Raw genomic sequence first — 18604 nt, 5'->3', positions numbered from 1 at the left:
AAAGAAACAATGCAGGCTCAATCATATACAAAAATGTGGTAATCTGTGGAGTTATATAGGCTTCTGTACCAGCTTTTGTATTTGTCATTTTATATACATATGGACAAAATTGTTGGTCTCATGTGAGAAATGTCTTTTGTACATTAAATAAAACTTTATTGATTTTATTCATTGTCTGTACACATCTGGTACCGTTAAGAAAGTCCCGGGGGTTGGTTACCCTCCAGTCCCCTTCATCTATCTTCCCCCTTCTTTTTTTTAAATTCCAATTACAGTATGCGTTATTCTAATGCACTTGCCTTGCCTGACTGGTGATTTTAAAAAATGTAAATGTTCTAAAAACCACATTTACTTTTTAAAGTTCCCATCTTTTGCTAAATGATAAGGAGTTCAAAAGCAGCGGCTTTGCCTGACTGTTTTCATTTCTAACTCTAGCAGTAAGCTGCATGCAGACAGGTGCCCTAGCTACTACTCTGATTCTGAATACCACAATTGATGCCTCTAAATGGTACAGTATAATGAATAAAAAAGAATTCATATTATACCCTAACATTAATCCAAGCAATGGTTGTTCAAGAAAAAAGTAATATGAACAAAATTCCTCAGTGGCACACTTAGTATTATTATGTCAAATAATAATTTTTGATATACAACAACTTTCAAGCCAAGGCTATTCAGTATTGTCATGCAATATACAGTACCAAATGCTATGGGCATCTCATATCACCCCTTGTTCCACCCAAGTTGTATCCTGCAATAAACCTAACAAAACCGTGAAAATGACTGTTCCATGTCTTAACTGATCATGGGGAATCTGGCAGCAGGGTGATTGGCGGATTACTAAGTAACCAAATCAGCAGCCCTTATGGGGGTACCGCTACATGTGTAAATGCAATTCTCCTGCTGGGGCTGGCTTCTTCTTTGTGGAGAAAAAAGATGGTACAATCTGGCCCTGCATTGATTATAGAGGTCTTAGTGCCATCACCATTAAGAATCAGTACAGGCTACCCTTGATTTCTGTTCTTTTTGACAGAATACGAGATGCTTGAACTTTCTCTCATACAATCTGATTAGGATTTGAGATTGTGATTAGTGGCAAATAGCTTTTAACACCAGAGACGGGCATTATGAATATCTTGCAATGCCCTTCGGCTTGTGTAAATGCCCCAGCTGTCTTCCAGAACCTTGTTAATGAAATTTTTTCTGATCTCTTATATGTTTGTGCCATTGTGTATCTGAATGACATATTCATAATTTCTCCAGATCTAAACACTCATCGTCAACATGTTTGTACAGTTCATCTACGTCTTCAAGACTGCCACCTGTAAGCAAAGTTGGAGAAGCGCCTCTTTGAGCAAACCCAGGTTCCTTTTCTAGGCTACATAGTCACGGATAAAGAGCTGCTTATGAATCCATCCAAACTTCATGGCACCTCCAACTGGCCTCAGCCTTCTGGTCTAAAAGCTACGCAATGGTTTTTGGGGTTCACCAATCTCCAGTTCATTCCTGGTTACCCTTCTCTGGTGGCCCCAATCGCTTCTTTGGAAGGGCGCTAATGCCAGAACCTGGCCTCCTGAAGCTGACATAGACATTCTCCAGCCTTTCTTCTTGTAGGTAGATGCTTCATCCTTGGGAGTGGGGGCCATTCTTCTCCAAATGCATGACAGTAAGCTCTGTCCTTGTGCCTTCTTTACTAAGAAGTTTTCAGATGTGGAAAGAAATTACACCATCGGAGATCGGAAACTTTTGGCTATCAAGCTTGCACTGCATGAATGGCAACATCTACTGGAAGCATCTCCTCATCATATCCCGATCTATACCGATCATAAGAACCTCGAGTATCTGCAATTCACCTGATATTTGAATCGTAGGCAAGCACGATGGGCTCTCTTTTTTGTCAGATTTAATTTTGACATCACCTTCTGGCCCAGTTCTAAAAATGCTTGTGCTGATGCCTTGTCTAGATCATTTGACATTGCTGACTCCGAGTGTCATGTCGAACTGTCAATTGTCGAACCAATTGTATCCTGGCCTTCACCTGTCTTCAATCATTACGTATCCTGCCCGGAAAGGCCTTTGTGGTGCCCTCCCTTTGCTCCATGGCTCTCAAATGGGCACATGACTCTAAACTCTCAGGACATCCTGGTGTGCAATGCACCTGTGTTTTCCAGCAGTGATACTACTGGTGGCCCTCACTTCAGAAGTATGTTGAAGAATATGTCCAGGCTTGCTCCATTTGTTTGCAGTCTAAGTCTTCCATGTCTGCTCCTGCAGGTCTCCTTTTTACCTCTATCTGTTCCAGATGCTTTGCTTTGCATCTCCGTGGACTTTATCTTTGAGCTACCTCCCTCAGCAAACTCTAACGTTATCTAGGTGGTTGTGGACAGGTTTTCTAAAATGTGTCACTTAACTTCACTTCCAGGACTAGCCTCTGCTGTGACTTTGACTACCAACTTCACGTAGTGAAATGTTTTGTCTCCATGGTATACCCTTGCACATTGTCTCTGATAGAGGAGTTCAGTTTACAGCTTGCTTCTGGAGGGCTCTGGCCACATCCTTTGAAATCAAGTTGAACTTCTTCTAAGCCTTTTATCTGCAGTCAAATGGACAAACTGAAAGGGTCAACCAGAAAGTGGAATGGTATCTTCATGCCTTTGTTTCTGCTCATCAGGATGATTGGGTAGACCTTTTACCCTGGGCAGAATTTGCCCTCATTAACTATGCTAGTGCCAGCACTGGTGAGTAGGGATGAGCCGAACACCCCCCGGTTCGGTTCGCACCAGAACTTTCGAACGGACCCCAAATTCGAACGAACTTTAGAACCCCATTGAAGTCTATGGGACTCGAACGTTCGAAATTAAAAGTGCTAATTTTAAAGGCTAATATGCAAGATACTGTCCTAAAAAGGGTTTGGGGACCTGGCTCCTGCCCCAGGGGACATGGGTCAATGCATAAAATGTTTTTAAAAATGGCCGTTTTGGCGGGAGCACTGATTTTAATGACGATTAAAGTGAAAAAAAAGTGAAATATTCCTTTAAATATGGTGCCTGGGGGGTGTCTGTAGTATGCCTGTGAAGTGCCACGTGTTTCCCGTGTTTAGAACAGTCCCTGCACAAAATGACATTAAACGGAAATAACACCATTTAAAACTGCTTGCGGTTTTAATGTTATATCTGGTTCCTGCAATATGGTTGAAAATCATTGAGAAAAATGGCATGGGTAGCCCTCCCTGCCCATTACCAGCCTATTTGGGTCTTGTACGCATATTAAGGGGAACCCTGTACCCATATTAAAAAAAGGAAATGCGTGTGGCCCCCAGGCCCTATATACTCAGAACAGCAGTATACAGGCGGTGCAAACAAGACAGGGACTGTGTAGGTTTGTTGTGTTAAGTTGAATCTGTTTGTAATTTTCAACTGGTACATTTTTAAAGTGTAGCTCCAGTCAAAAAAACTATTTTTAAGCTTTTTGGAAAACATAGGGAAGGGTTATCACCCCTGGATAATTTGTTTTGTCGTCCATCTTTTTTCATCTCACTTGCTGTTGTCTCCTTTTGTTTGAAAGTAGGAGATGTTTGTAAATTGGATGTTTGAAAGTAGGGGCCTGCCCTATATGCTCTGCAGAAATGGCGGAACAAGGTGTTGGTTTTGCCACAACATTGTAAGCCCTCAAAGTGACTCTTGGTGGGCGCTGGAGCGCCCTGCTGTGAACGATTATATCAAGAATTGTAATTACATGCCATTGTTGAACAGTGGTAGAAAAATTTACCTTTGGTGGTTGTGGTGCTGGTGCCACAACACTATAAGTCCTCACCGTTACTCTGGGTGGGCACAGGAAGGGGCCCTCCTGTGAAATATTATATCAAGAATTGTAATTACATGTCCCTGTTAAACAGGGGCAGAAAAATTTGGCCTTAGGCACTGCTGCTGGTGCCACCACACTGCAACCTCTCCCATATACTCTAGTTTTATTGCAGGAATTAGCCCTGCTGCAAAGCATTGCATCAAAAATTGTAATTAAATGCCCTGTTAAACAGGGGCAGAAAAATTGGGCCTTAGGCACTGGTGCTGGTGCCACCACACTGCAACCTCTGCATATACTCTAGTTTTATTGCAGGAATTAGCCCTGCTGCAAAGCATTGCATCAAAAATTGTAATTAAACGCCCTGTTAAACAGGGGCAGAAAAATTGGGCCTTAGGCACTGGTGCTGGTGCCACCACACTGCAACCTCTGCCATATACTCTAGTTTTATTGCAGGAATTAGCCCTGCTGCAAAGCATTGCATCAAAAATTGTAATTAAACGCCCTGTTAAACAGAGGCAGAAAAATTGGGCCTTAGGCACTGGTGCTGGTGCCACCACACTGCAACCTCTGCCATATACTCTAGTTTTATTGCAGGAATTAGCCCTGCTGCAAAGCATTGCATCAAAAATTGTAATTAAACGCCCCTGTTAAACAGGGGCATAAAAATTGGGCCTTAGGCACTGGTGCTGGTGCCACCACACTGCAACCTCTTCCATATACTCTAGTTTTATTGCAGGAATTAGCCCTGCTGCAAAGCATTGCATCAAAAATCATACTTAAACGCCCCTGTTAACCACTTCCCGACCAGCGCACGACGATGTACGTCGACAGCATGGCATGGGCAGGCATATTGGCGTACATGTACGTCCAATATTCGTTGCCGCCGTGCCATCGGGAGCGCGCCGCCGGCGGCGCGCTCCCGCGCTGGTCGGGACCCCCGTGAGTCCGGCCGCGGGACCCGCAGACTCGATCGCCGCGGGCATCCCCGCGATCGTCTCACGGAGCGGCCGAATGGAGGAAATGCTGTATAAACAACATTTTCCCATTCTGCCTAGCAACTAGTGACGCTGATCTCTGCTCCATGTGATTGGAGCAGAGATCAGTGTACACTAAATGAAAGCCCAACCCCCCCACAGTTAGTAACACACCCCTAGGAACACTTAACCCCTACACTGCCACCCACTGGTTAACCCTTTCACTGCCAGTGTCATTTACACAGGAATCACTGCATTTATATAGCAGTGATTACTGTATAAATGACAATGGTCCCAAAAATGTGTCAAAAATGTCCGATGGGTCCCCGACAATGTCGCAGTCACAATAAAAATCGCAGATCGCCGCCATTACTAGTAAAAAAATAAATAATAAAAAATTATTAATAAAAATGCTATAAAACTATCCCTATTTTGTAAACGCTATAACTTTTGCGCAAACCAATCAATAATCGCTTATTGCGATTTTTTTTACCAAAAATATGTAGAAGAATACGTATCGGCCTAAATTGAGGGAAAAAAATGTTTTTTTATATATTTTTGGGGGATATTTATTATAACAAAAAGTAAAAAATAATGCGTTTTTTTCAAAATTGTCGCTCTATTTTTGTTTATAGCGCAAAAAATAAAAACCGCAGGGGTGATCAAATACCACCAAAAGAAAGCTCTATTTGTGGGAAAAAAAGGACGTCAATTTTGTTTGGGAGCCACGTCGCACGACCGCGCAATTGTCAGTTAAAGCGACGCAGTGCCGAATCGCAAAAAGTGGTCTGGTCTTTGACCAGCAAATTGGTCCGGTCTGAAAGTGGTTAAACAGGGGCAGAAAAATTGGGCCTTAGGCACTGATGCTGGTGCCACCACACTGCAACCTCTTCCATATACTCTAGTTTTATTGCAGGAATTAGCCCTGCTGCAAAGCATTGCATCAAAAATTGTAATTAAACGCCCCTGTTAAACAGGGGCATAAAAATTGGGCCTTAGGCACTGGTGCTGGTGCCACCACACTGCAACCTCTTCCATATACTCTAGTTTTATTGCAGGAATTAGCCCTGCTGCAAAACATTGCATCAAAAATTGTACTTAAACGCCCCTGTTAAACAGGGGCAGAAAAATTGGGCCTTAGGCACTGGTGCTGGTGCCACCACACTGCAACCTCTTCCATATACTCTAGTTTTATTGCAGGAATTAGCCCTGCTGCAAAGCATTGCATCAAAAATTGTAATTAAATGCCCCTGTTAAACAGGGGCAGAAAAATTGGGCCTTAGGCACTGGTGCTGGTGCCACCACACTGCAACCTCTGCCATATACTCTTGTTTTATTGCAGGAATTAGCCCTGCTGCAAAGCATTGCATCAAAAATTGTAATTAAACGCCCCTGTTAAACAGGGGCAGAAAAATTGGGCCTTAGGCACTGGTGCTGGTGCCACCACACTGCAACCTCTCCCATATACTCTTGTTTGATTGCAGGAATTAGCCCTGCTGCAAAGCATTGCATCAAAAATTGTACTTAAACGCCCCTGTTAAACAGGGGCAGAAAAATTGGGCCTTAGGCATCACCCAGAACCAGAAATGTTCTTCCAACATATCAGCGGAGGAGGAAGAGGATAGACAATCAACATAACAGGACAGTCACTCAGCATCAGCATAGGCAGTCTTGAAGGGATGTGATATTTAAAAAAAAATTATTCTGTTACATCAGCTTCAGGTGCTTGGTAGCTGTGGGTGATCCAAGACTGATTCATCTTGATGAAGGTCAGTCGATCAACTGATTCGGTGGACAGGCGCACCCTGTGATCGGTAACAAAGCCATCAGCAGCACTGAAGGTACGTTCCGAAAGAACGCTGGATGCAGGACAGGCCAGTAGCTCAATTGCATACTGTGCAAGCTCTGGCCAGTGATCCATCCTCAAGACCCAGTAAGCCAGAGGATTTTCGGTGGGAAAGGTGTTCAAGTCTGACCTTGCCCCTAGGTATTCCTGCACCATGTAAATCAGACGCTGGTGATGGGTGCTGGAACCGATCATACCTTGGGGCTGCGGACTAAAAAAATTGTCTGAAAGCATCAGTCAGACGGCCACCTTCTCCACCGCTCCTTCTGACTGATGCCTCAGCAACACGTTGTCCAGGACCAGGAGTTTGTAACCTCCCAGTCTCTGGGAACGTGTTGCACAGACCTTTCTGCAAGGCCTCCCGGAGATGTCTCATCCTCTGCTCCCTCTGCGATGGCAAGATAAGGTCGGCAACCTTACCCTTGTACCGTGGATCAAGGAGAGTGGCCAGCCAGTAATGGTCCCTCTCCTTGATCCGAAGAATACGAGGATCCTTCCGCAGGCTTTGCAGGATCAGGGAGGCCATGCAGCGTAGGTTAGCTGAGGCATTCGGTCCGGAGTCCTCTGGGTCACTAAGGACAACATGATCCGCAGCTACCTCCTCCCAGCCACGTACAAATCCACGTGTTTCTTGGGACTGTAAATTATCCCTACAAGACTGCTGCTGCTGCTGATGCTGAGTGCCAGCCTCCACCTCCATGCTGACACAATCATCCTCCTCCTCCTCTTCCTCCTCCTCATCCTCTTCCTGTGTGATGGGTGGCACAGCAGGAACACTGTCTGGATAAAGGGGGCCTTGAGAGGCAAGGAAGTCCTCCTCTTCCTGCCTCTGTTCTGCCTCAAGTGCCCTGTCCATTATTCCACGCAGAGTATGCTCCAAGAGGTGGACAAGAGGTACAGTGTCACTGATGCATACACTGTCACTGCTCACCATCCTTGTGGCCTCCTCAAACGGTGACAGGACAGTGCATGCATCCCTGATCATGCCCCACTGGCGTGGTGAGAAAAAACCGAGCTCCCCTGACCCTGTCCTGGTGCCGTAGTTGCACAGGTACTCATTGATGGCCCTCTGCTGCGTGTGCAGCCGCTGCAGCATGGCCAACGTTGAGTTCCACCTGGTGGGCATGTCACATATAAGGCGGTTCTTGGGCAGGTTCAACTCCTTTTGGAGCTCAGCCAGCCGAGCACAGGCATTAAATGATCGGCGGACATGCACACAGACTTTCCTGGCCTGCTTCAGGACATCCTGTAAGCCGGGGTACCTGCCCAAGAACCGCTGCACCACCAGGTTAAGGACGTGAGCTACACAGGGCACATGGGTCAGTTGTCCCTGTCGGAGGGCGGAGAGGAGGTTGGTGCCATTGTCACAAACCACCATTCCTGGCTTAAGCTGGCATGGCGCCAACCACCTCTCGGCCTGCCCCTGCAGAGCTGACAAAACATCCGCCCCAGTGTGGCTCCTGTCCCCCAAACAAACCAGCGCAAGCACGGCATGGCATCGTTTTGCCTGCGTACTTGCGTAGCCCCTGGAACGCCTACGAAGCACCGCTGGTTCTGAGGACAGAGCACTGGAAGAGGCCATGGAGGAAGAAGAAGAGGAGGGGGTGGAGGAGAGAGGTGTGTCACAACCAATAGTAGCATTTTGGAGGCGTGGTGGCGGAACAACCTCCAACACTACTGCACCTTGTCCTGCATCCTTCCCAGCTGCCAGAAGAGTGACCCAATGGGCCGTGAAAGACAGGTAACGTCCCTGTCTATGCCTGCTGGACCATGAGTCAGCGGTAATATGCACCTTACCGCTGACCGCCCTGTCCAGCGAGGCAAGGACATTGCCTTCCACATGCCGGTAGAGAGCCGGAATCGCCTTCCGTGAGAAAAAGTGGCGTTTGGGGACCTGCCACTGAGGAACCGCACATTGTACAAACTCACGGAAGGGGGCCGAGTCTACCAACTGAAAAGGCAGCAGTTGAAGTGCTAGCAATTTAGCCAAGCTAGCATTCAACCGCTGGGCATGTGGATGGCTGGGAGTGAACTTCTTTCGCCGGTCCAGCAGCTGGGGCAGGGACATTTGCCTACTATAATCGGACGTGGGTGTACCGCTAGCAGAGTTCCCGGAAGCACTTGGCTGTGACACACCTAATTCTACACCTTCATTTCTCTCAGAGCAGGTTTCAGAGAGGGCTGAAGGTCTAGTGGGGTTGGAGATGCCAGCTGATGAAGAGCAAGGAGAGGTCCGCTTTGTTCTTTGGTGTGGGTCTTTGAGGTACGCTTGCCAACGAGCTGCATGGCAGGTCAACATATGTCTGGTCAAGCATGTGGTGCCCAAGCGGCTGATGTTTTGGCCACGCGAGATACGCTTGAGACATATGTTGCAAATAGCAGCGGTGCGATCTGATGCACTCGTCTCAAAAAAGGCCCACACCAAAGAACTTTTAGAATAACGCGCAGAGGCAGCGCCCTGCACAGGCGGAGCTCTGCGGTGTGATTCAGTCGGTGTGCTGCCCCTAAGCTGGCCCCCGGAGGGCATCCTGCCTCATTGGACATGTGCCTCCTCCTCCTCCTCCTCCTCCTCCTCCTCCTCTCTCCTTCCAGGCACCCACGTGGAGTCAGTGCCCTCATCATCCCCTCCCTCTTCATCGCTGTAGCAAACCTGGCAGTATGCTGCAGCTTGTGGAACATGACTGCCAGATTGCTGTCCTTCTTGAGCATCCCCTCTCTCTGCGCTCACGCTACTGCCTTCCTCTAGCTGAGTGTCATCATCAGAGCCCACAAAACACTGGGCATCCTCCTGGAGCATGTACCCAACACTGTGCTCAAAGAGTTCAGGAGACTCCTCAGGAGGACGTGGTGGGTCTAGGGAAGGAGTCACTGATGATGACATTGAGAGGAGGGAAGACGATGCGTTGGCAGCTGCTTTGCTAGTACCCTGAGACTGGGTGAGAGAGGATGAGGAGGATGAAGAGGGCTTGGTCATCCACTCTACCAAGTCATTGGCATGTTGCGGTTCAACATGTCCAGCTGCCGAAAAGAAGGACAAGCGTGTCCCATGGCCACGTGCTGATGACAATGCACTGCGTCCATGACCAGCACTGTTATCTCTAGACACAGAGCCTGCTTGCCCTCTTTTATCGGCTCGCGCCTGTCTGCCTCTCCTTGCTGGCCTTCTCGATATGGTAATGGCCTGAAGGGAGTTGGGTAAAACAGCAGTGTAATTGAGTCACACAACACCCACTAAGACCTGCAGATGGCTCTATTAGACAACAGCAATAAACAGTAGATACAAGTGTATATTGTGCTGGAGTCACACAACACCCACTAACTCCTGCAGATGCCTTTATTATAGAACACCACAGATAAAGGGGTATACTGTAATTGAGTCACACAACACCCACTAAGCCCTGCAGATGGCTCTATTAAAGAACAGCAATAAAGGGTAGATACAGGTGTATATTGTGCTGGAGGCACAAAAAACCCACTAACTCCTGCAGATGCCTTTTTTATAGAACACTAGAGATAAAGGGGTATATACAGATGTATACTGTGCTGTGCTGGAGGCACACACAACTTCCAATAACTCCTTCAGATGGCAAGTGGGCTCAAATAGAGAAGAGCTATGTAGGTGGATATAGCGGTGTGTACTGGGTACAGAGCACGCAGACAGCACGCACAAGCTCCTAACACTACTGACTGCAAGCTCTATTATAAAAGATAGATCACTAGCTATATAGGTGAGGTGAATATAGCGGTGTATACTGCGGTCAGGGCACACAGACAACAACCACTACACAACAGCAAGATCGAAAATCGGCCGAAAACGATCAGTGTGTACTGTGTTGAAGGTACACAGAACACCCACTAACTGCTTCAGACACCAACACACTACACTGGCGGCCTTATATAGTGTGGGGCGTGTACTACACAGCCTGAGCTATGATTGGCCACAGGCATCCTGCCTGTGGCCAATCATGGCTCTCCTCGCTGCTGGCGCTGTGATTGGCCAAGCATGCGGGGTCACAGTGCATGCTTGGCCAATCATGAGCCAGCAATGCACTGCGATGACGCAGTGCATTGTGGGCCGTGAGCGCCACACGAATTTGGCGCCAACGGCCCATAACGTTCAGAATTCGCCGAACGGGCGAACAGCCGATGTTCGAGTCGAACGTATGTTCGACTCGAACACGAAGCTCATCCCTACTGGTGAGTCTCCCTTTTTCACAGTTTATGGTCACTATTCTTCTGTACCATTTCCTGTTCCCATCCCTGCTGAAGTGCCTGCTGCTGCAGAGATGCAGCGATCTCTCAATTCTATATGGGCAGATGTTTCCAAGAATTTCCAAAAATCAGGCAGCTTCCAGGTACAAAGTAATGGTAGATCGTCATTGTCGCGTGAGTCCCAAATTTTTTGGCTCTCTACCAAGAATATCCTTCTCAAAGTACCCCTTATGAAAGTTGCTCCCTGTTACATTGGTCCCTTTACAATCCTTTACCAAGTTAATACTGTCGATTTCAAGCTCTGTCTTCCTTCACATCTACAAATTCCTAATGTTTTCCATGTTTCTCTCCTGAGACCATACATCACCAATAGGTTTTCCCGTCCTATTCCTCATCCTTCTTCAACAGTCAGTACCTCGGAACAGTATGAAATCAAGCAAATCTTGGATTCCAAATTCTCTAGGGGGAGGCTTTTGTATCTAATTGACTGGAAGGGATATGGTCCTGAGAAGAGGTGTTGGATTCCTTTTACTGGTGTTTCTGCCCTTAATTTGGTGAAACATTTTCATCAGAAGTTTCCTCTCAAGCCTGGCCCTAAATGAGTGGGGAGACCTCGTAAGGGGGGTGGGGCGTAATGTCACAAGTTAGCCTTCAGTTTCTTGCTTGTGTACCCTTACCTCCTTGCTGCAGTGGTTCTCTACCCTGGTTCCTTTCACATGTGTGGTTTGGCTGTGCTCACCTATGGGCATCATCTGCTATTCTGTGGGCATTTATTTCCTTCCCTTCCATTACTTCCTGGCCCTCCTCCTAGTTTGCTTGTCTATTTAAGACATGCTCAGTGTGGTGTTGGCATCTGGAACATCAGAGGGTGGAAGATCAAAGGAGTACACACAAGGATGCAACCCGTAAATACAGAAGAAAGGAGAGGTCCCTGTAGATGTGCTGGCACAATTATTAAAGGCAAACTCTGCCCATGGAAGGATTTGTGTCTAATCTGCTTGCAATGTTATGTGCAAAAGTACTATTTTTTTTTCTTGTTTGACTCCACAGTTTCCTTCAACGCCACAGGAATGGCAGACTGTGGCACCCCACTTTGCCCAGTGGTGGGACTTTCCCAACTGCAGAGGGGTAATTGATGGGAAACACGTCCACATCATGCCACGCCCCAACTCGGGGGTCATACTATTACAACTGTGGCCCCGGCTCCTGAAGAGCACACACTATTTTTCTGAAATGTAAGGTTACACCTGAACTGCAGTTTGGTTTGGATATAATTATTGCAAGTTTTGACCTCAGCATTAGTCTGACTGGACTATAGGGTGTTCAGCCTGGCCACCGGGGGCACTGTCTCTTCTGGCAGGCATGGAACCACAGTCTGCTTGGGCCCGCCCAGTGGGAGTGTCACTCTTGTTGTGTTTTCTGAGAGAGGGTACTTAAAATGCGGATGTCACGTGGTTCGGGGTTCCGGTCCAGAAGTATGTTCTGACTCAATGGTCCTGGTCCTCCTGACCAGCCCCCAGGAAGGCTATGGCCTGAGGTGCGGATCCACCCAACTTTATGTCTCGGGCTGGCTAGCCCGAGGCAAGGAAACTAAAGAAAGGATTCTGAGGTGGTCCGGTGCTGTCTCCGGTTGTGGAGAGGCCCAGCAACTTCGTAGCTATCCAGGGGAGGACTCTTCAGAAGAAGGCCACATACGGGTTGGCTTGTTAGCAAGAGCCTGGTGAGGCTGAGGGACCTAAGTGTATCTAATCTCGTGGGTATCGCCAAACCAGTTGAAAGATCTAGGTATTACATGAGTGTTCTACAAGTTCTAGTTTCCCACATGTTCTACAACAACGTCTGTGGCAGAGACTTATTCCTACATGTTCTACAACAACATATGTGGCAGAGACTTGTTCCTGATTTAAGCACCTTGTTGGTTGCTAAAGACCCTGAATTGATTCCTGGCTGCTTTTGGGATATAAGTCCGAGAGGTAGCTTGGACTGAGACATCTCTCATAGGGTCTAAGATACTGGCCAGTTCCTGTCATCAGCATCATTCTGGACTGTGAGCTTAGGGAAGATTGTACTCCTATACTGTGCAGTGTTGCTGATATTGCACTGAGTACCAAAAGCTGTGCAGTTGTGAAGGGTAGCAAGATCCTAAAGAGACTTGCTTCATGGCCCCCAGCTGTGAGGCCTTTGCCCAATATTGACAGTTAAGTTCACCTTTTAACCGCTTGCCGACCAGCCGCCGTCATTATACTGCGGCAGGTCGGCATGTTCCCACGAACCATTGTAGTTGTACATTGGCTCTTTAAGCGGGGATAGCTAGTGTGCCCACTGCACTGCCGGGGGGGGGGTGCCAATGCGCATGGCTGGCTGTCATCGCGACTGCTGGCCATGCATGATCGTGGGCACTAGAGCCAGAACAGGGATGTGTGTGTGTAAACACAAATCCATGTTCTGTGAGGAGAAGAGAGACAGATATTGTGTTCCTACTAGCTAGGAACAACGATCTGTAATCTCCTCTAGTCAGTCCCATCCCCCTACAGTTATAGCACACACGAGGGGACACAGTTAACCCCTTGATCACCCCTTAGTGTTAACCCCTTCCATGCCAGAGACATTTACACAGTAATCAGTGCATTTTTATAGCACTGATCGCTGTATAATTGTCAATGGTCCCAAAAATGTGCCACAAGTGTCCAATCTGTCCGTCATAATGTCACGGTCCAGATAAAAATCGCTGATCACAACCATTACTAGTAAAAAAAAATAATAATAATAATAAAAATACCATAAATCTTTCCCCTATTTTGTAGACGCTATAACTTTTGCACAAACCAATCAATATACGCTTATTGTTATTTTTATTACCAAAAGTATGTAGAAGAATACATATTGACCTAAACTGAGGAAAAAATTAGCTTTTTAAAAAAAAAATCGGGATATTTATTATAGCAAAAAGTACAAAATATTGTGTGTTTTTCAAAATCGCACTTTTTTGTTTATAGTGCAAAAAATAAAAACGCAGAAATGATTAAATACCACCAAAAAGAAAGCTTTGTGGGAAAACAAGGATGTAAATTTTGTTTGGGTACAGCGTCGCATGATCGCGCAATTGTCAGTTAAAGCGATGCAGTGCCGTATCGCAAAAAATAGCCGGGTCATTGAGCAGCCAAATCTTCCAGGGCTGAAGTGGTTAAAAAATAAATAAATGCACATGTGGACATGTAAGCATGGCGGGGGGGGGGGGGGGAATCCTCCGCTGATGCGGCCGCGGTCTGCCCTTTATATTTTGGTCTTTTTTTTTTTTTTCAAAAGAGAGGCAACTGTCTTGGCATGCTCCTCGAAGGGGAATAAAGCCAATCTGGGGGCACAGGAAGAGACCAGACCCCCCTTTTCTTACCATAGGGGCTATTCCGGCTGGAGGAGAGGAGAGTGAAGGCTTCTACTGTTTCCAGCGTCAGAACGGTGAGTGCTCAATACAGCCCCCAGTGGTGACACATAGGCAGGACAACACTATACATAGAAGGAGAAATTCCTGAGAAAATCTCCCTTACCTTATCCTCGCAGCAGGGTTTTATCAGAGATAAAGACCCAATCTTCACCCTTCACGGTAGGCTCTGAGACCTTATAGGAAACCTTCAGGAACCGGGGAACTCGCAGGTTATACCACAATCCTGGACCTGCGACAGAACCCTGCCAGTAAAACTTTATGGCCTCACCTACCAAAAAGTACTGGATCCCAGGGCCTCTAAAGAGAAGCGTTCGCAAGCAAAACCCCGTTTCTTCAGACACAAGGCCCGGGTACCATTCATTTAGCCCATGAAAAAACATCAGAACGGATCCAGTCAGCATGGCTGGCCCTCATGAATGATTACTACGCGTGGAGTTCAACACAGCACATCTTTACTCGTGACCAAGACCTTAGACACTGGTGAAAAAACGGAGGATTCCCAGTAATGGGAGGGAATATATAGGGGAGTACATGCCTTTAGGGGCGTGCCAGTGTCCAGCACTTGGAAAGAAAATGTTATGGTAGGTATGCGCTGCTCTTATAGACCAATAATATTGGGTTATACCCTCTGCAGGTTATAACCTAATGTGTAAAAGAGGAGGTACAAATGATACCTTAGCCAAACCCAATAAAGCCCCACACCAAAGTAAAATATACTCCAAACTATATTATATATTTATAAGGGTTTGAGCCCCAGCCTGTGCTTAGCTGCTATGCCTGGGTTTCCTGTTAACTTCCCTCTGCTTTTTTAGAAAAATTTGGTTGTAAATTTCCCCTTGGGTTAATATAGATGGCAAATGGAGATAAATAAAAGTGCTTGTGTTATACCCTCTGTGGTGTTTTGTTAATTGTGTCAGAGGCTTATAAATCAAAAGAATTAATTGATTTATATATATATTATATTTTTTAAGACACCTTCACAAATAATTTAATAGAGTGAAAAATAAAATAAAATAAAAAAGTGGGTAAAAAATGAATATAGATAAAAAGTATATATAAAAATTGAAATCAAGTGTGTTTGTTAAAAATAAATTCAGTATCAAAAAAAAAATATATGTGACAGCAAATATATATGTGTGGCTTGTGCTCCAAATAACAAACTCCTAATGCCCTCAGAGTAGTATACAAATAAGTGAATCAGATATGAATTCAATCATAATAATATCATTTTTGCTTCACGGACTATTTTAGACATCAAGAACAAAATGAACAGATACAACAAACAAACACACCCATCACACCTAGAATACCAAGACATCAAAATAGATATTCACCTCTAAGATATAATTATCAGGAAACCCCCTATAGAGAACCACATCCCAGGAATATTTTTTTTCCCAGGGCACAAAGGGGGAGGCCACCAGCATTCAGATGAGGAAATGGACCCTACAGACCCCAAAGAGGATGGAAACCCTTTCGATATCCAGTCAGGAATCAGAGACAAGGGGACAAGGAGGCCAACAAGGATGGAACCCAAGAGAAACCAGACATACAACAACCACAAGAACAGAGTATGGACACGAAGAACAAGCACAATGGGGCGATCAATCTTACAGACCCCAGAGATGGGCAAGAAGAGACAAACAAGAGGCAAGAATCAAGAAGAAAAAGGCAACGAGAATATTATTGAAAGGTATTTTTAACTTAAGTGAAACTAGTTTTAGCGATGAAGGGCTTAAAGTGTTGGATTTGGGATTGAAGTATGCACCAGATAAGGATCGAGACAAATTTGAGGCCTACATAGACTTACAAAAGTTTGTAAGAAAATTGAATATAACATTTTTTTATGCATCAAAGGCCAATACCCAGGAGGCGAAGGGCTCCTCCTATTATAAACACTCCAATTTGAGGAATAATTCTATTTTCAACCCTAAAATGCAACATAATGAGAGTTTACTTGTTTTTTAAAAAAAATGGTATAAAATGATATAAGGAAAATTAGCGTGAGGAAATCAAACAATAAGAAAATCTGGAAAACTATTAAAGAAGTTGAAAAGAAAAAATACATCATTATACGTCCTGCGGACAAACGGGGGGGGGGGCTTAGTTATATTACACAAAAGGGATTAGGAAACAGAAATTAATAAATTCCTAAGCATACCAAACACCTATAAAAAGTTGAGAGGGAATCCAAAAATGGAATACGAAAAGAAATTAAAGTCATATGTAAAATGTGGAGAAGATAAGAGAATCCTGACAAAAAAGGAAGCAAAGTTCCTGACACCAGAGGTAGCCAAAACCCCAGTGATCTACTATGTTCCTAAAATTCATAAGTATCAAATAAACCCACCATGAAGGCCAATAATAAGTGGTATAGATTCACAATTTTCAAGATTGGGGGCCTACATAGATGGGTATTTACAGCCAATGGTGGCAGAAGGCAAATCCTACCTGAAAGACAGAAAACAACAAATTGCTGAGCTTAGAAATCTGAAAACAAATGAGGAGGACATTTTAGTAACAATTAATGTGAACTCATTGTACACTAACATTGTACAGGAGGATGGCCTAAGCAGTGTTGAGTGGGCCCTCTATAAACAGACTGACCTTCAGGAAGAACAAATTAAATATATTGTAGAAGGCCTAACGTTAGCCATGAATCACAACTATTTTTGGCATAAAGGGGAGTACTACACCCAAACAAAAGGAGTTGCCATGAGGGCAAAATATGCCCCGAGTGTGGTCAATTTGTTCTTGAACCGATGGGAGGGAGAACAAATATACAGCATACAAAGAGAGAATTTGAAGATGATACATAGATGACATTGTCATCATATGGAAGGACACAAAGGAGGAATTACAAACCTTTTTTGATGAAATAAATCAGAACATTTATGGCATCACATTTTCGGGTAAATGGAGCAAACAGAGTATTGATTACTTGGATTTACAAATATATAAACACAAGAACCTTTTTCAAGTCTACAGATAAAAATGGGTATATTCCAACCAGCCGCCCACAATGGATTAGCAATATCCCGAAAGGGCAGCTAATGAGGATATATAGAAACTGCAGTGACCCAAAAGATTATGAAGTGCAATCTAATATCATCTAATATCTAATCTAATATCATAATAAACAGATTTGTTGAAAAGGGATATAAGAAGAAAGAATTAGTAAACATCAGAGATAAAATCAAGAAAATGGACAGGAATATGATGATTGAAGGTAAACTGGCAAGTAAAAAAAGAAAAAAGAATAAGAACATGGACATGGCGTTCCTTACGGGATTCAGCAGACAACACAAATCTCTTGAAACAATAATCAAAAAACATTGGCCCATTCTACAATCAGATAAAATTTCCGGACCTATATTACCAGGAGGACCCAACTTTATTTACAGAAGAGCCCCAGCTTTAAGGAACAAATTGGTACATAATACTTTAGACCCCCCATGGAAAATTAAAATATTTAAAAGTCTGAAAGGTTTTTTTTAAGTGTGGAAAGTGTTTACCATACAGGACTAGTAAGAAAACTGAGAAAAAGAAAATACTTTTAGTTCACAGTCTAATGGGAGAAAATTTAAAATCAATGAATTCTTTACCTGTAACAGTACACATGTAACATACGTGATTGAATGCCCATGCCACAAGCAATATGTGGGCAGGACCACCAGGCAATTACACATCAGAATCCGAGAGTATGTGACTAATATAAAAAACGGATTTAAAAAGCACAGTGTTTCCAGACATTTTAGGGATCATCATAATAGAGACCCTACCTGTATGACTTTCTACGCTATAGATAGATAAGGACATTGGAGAGGCGAAAATAAGAGAATAAAAATCTCATAAAATGAAACAAAATGGATTTTTTTAATTGACACCCTCCAACCGGGAGGGATGAATATTTATTAGGACCTAACTTGTTTTCTCATGAATTTCTGAAATAATATAATAAGGGGTTGAACCATCACTAATGAGGGTTTTCTTCTAATTTTTAGAATATATAAAAAAAAAATGTAAAAATTTTTTTTTTTTTAATTAAAAAGATAGGGCAGACCACTGGGCCTGCCTGTTCTCTGGCAGAGTAGGTTTTTCTTTTAATAAAAAAGGGAAAACATTTTCTTAACCTTTTCTCTTAACCTTTAATGTCGCGATTATGATTAGGCATTATTACATAGATTAGTCTTGGTGGCCTAGGGCCCCTATACTTTTTTCTCAATTTTATTTTTATTTTATTATTTATTTTAATTCTTATTTAATAGTACATGGGTACATTCATGCACATGTTTTGTACACATATATATCAAATGAAGCCCTTAT

Source organism: Lithobates pipiens, unplaced genomic scaffold, assembly GCF_037356315.1.
Source record: "Lithobates pipiens isolate NorthernLeopardFrog02 unplaced genomic scaffold, aLitPip1_a1.2 Scaffold_19, whole genome shotgun sequence".
Lineage (NCBI taxonomy): Eukaryota > Metazoa > Chordata > Amphibia > Anura > Ranidae > Lithobates > Lithobates pipiens.
Note: the sequence above shows the minus strand (reverse complement) of the source record.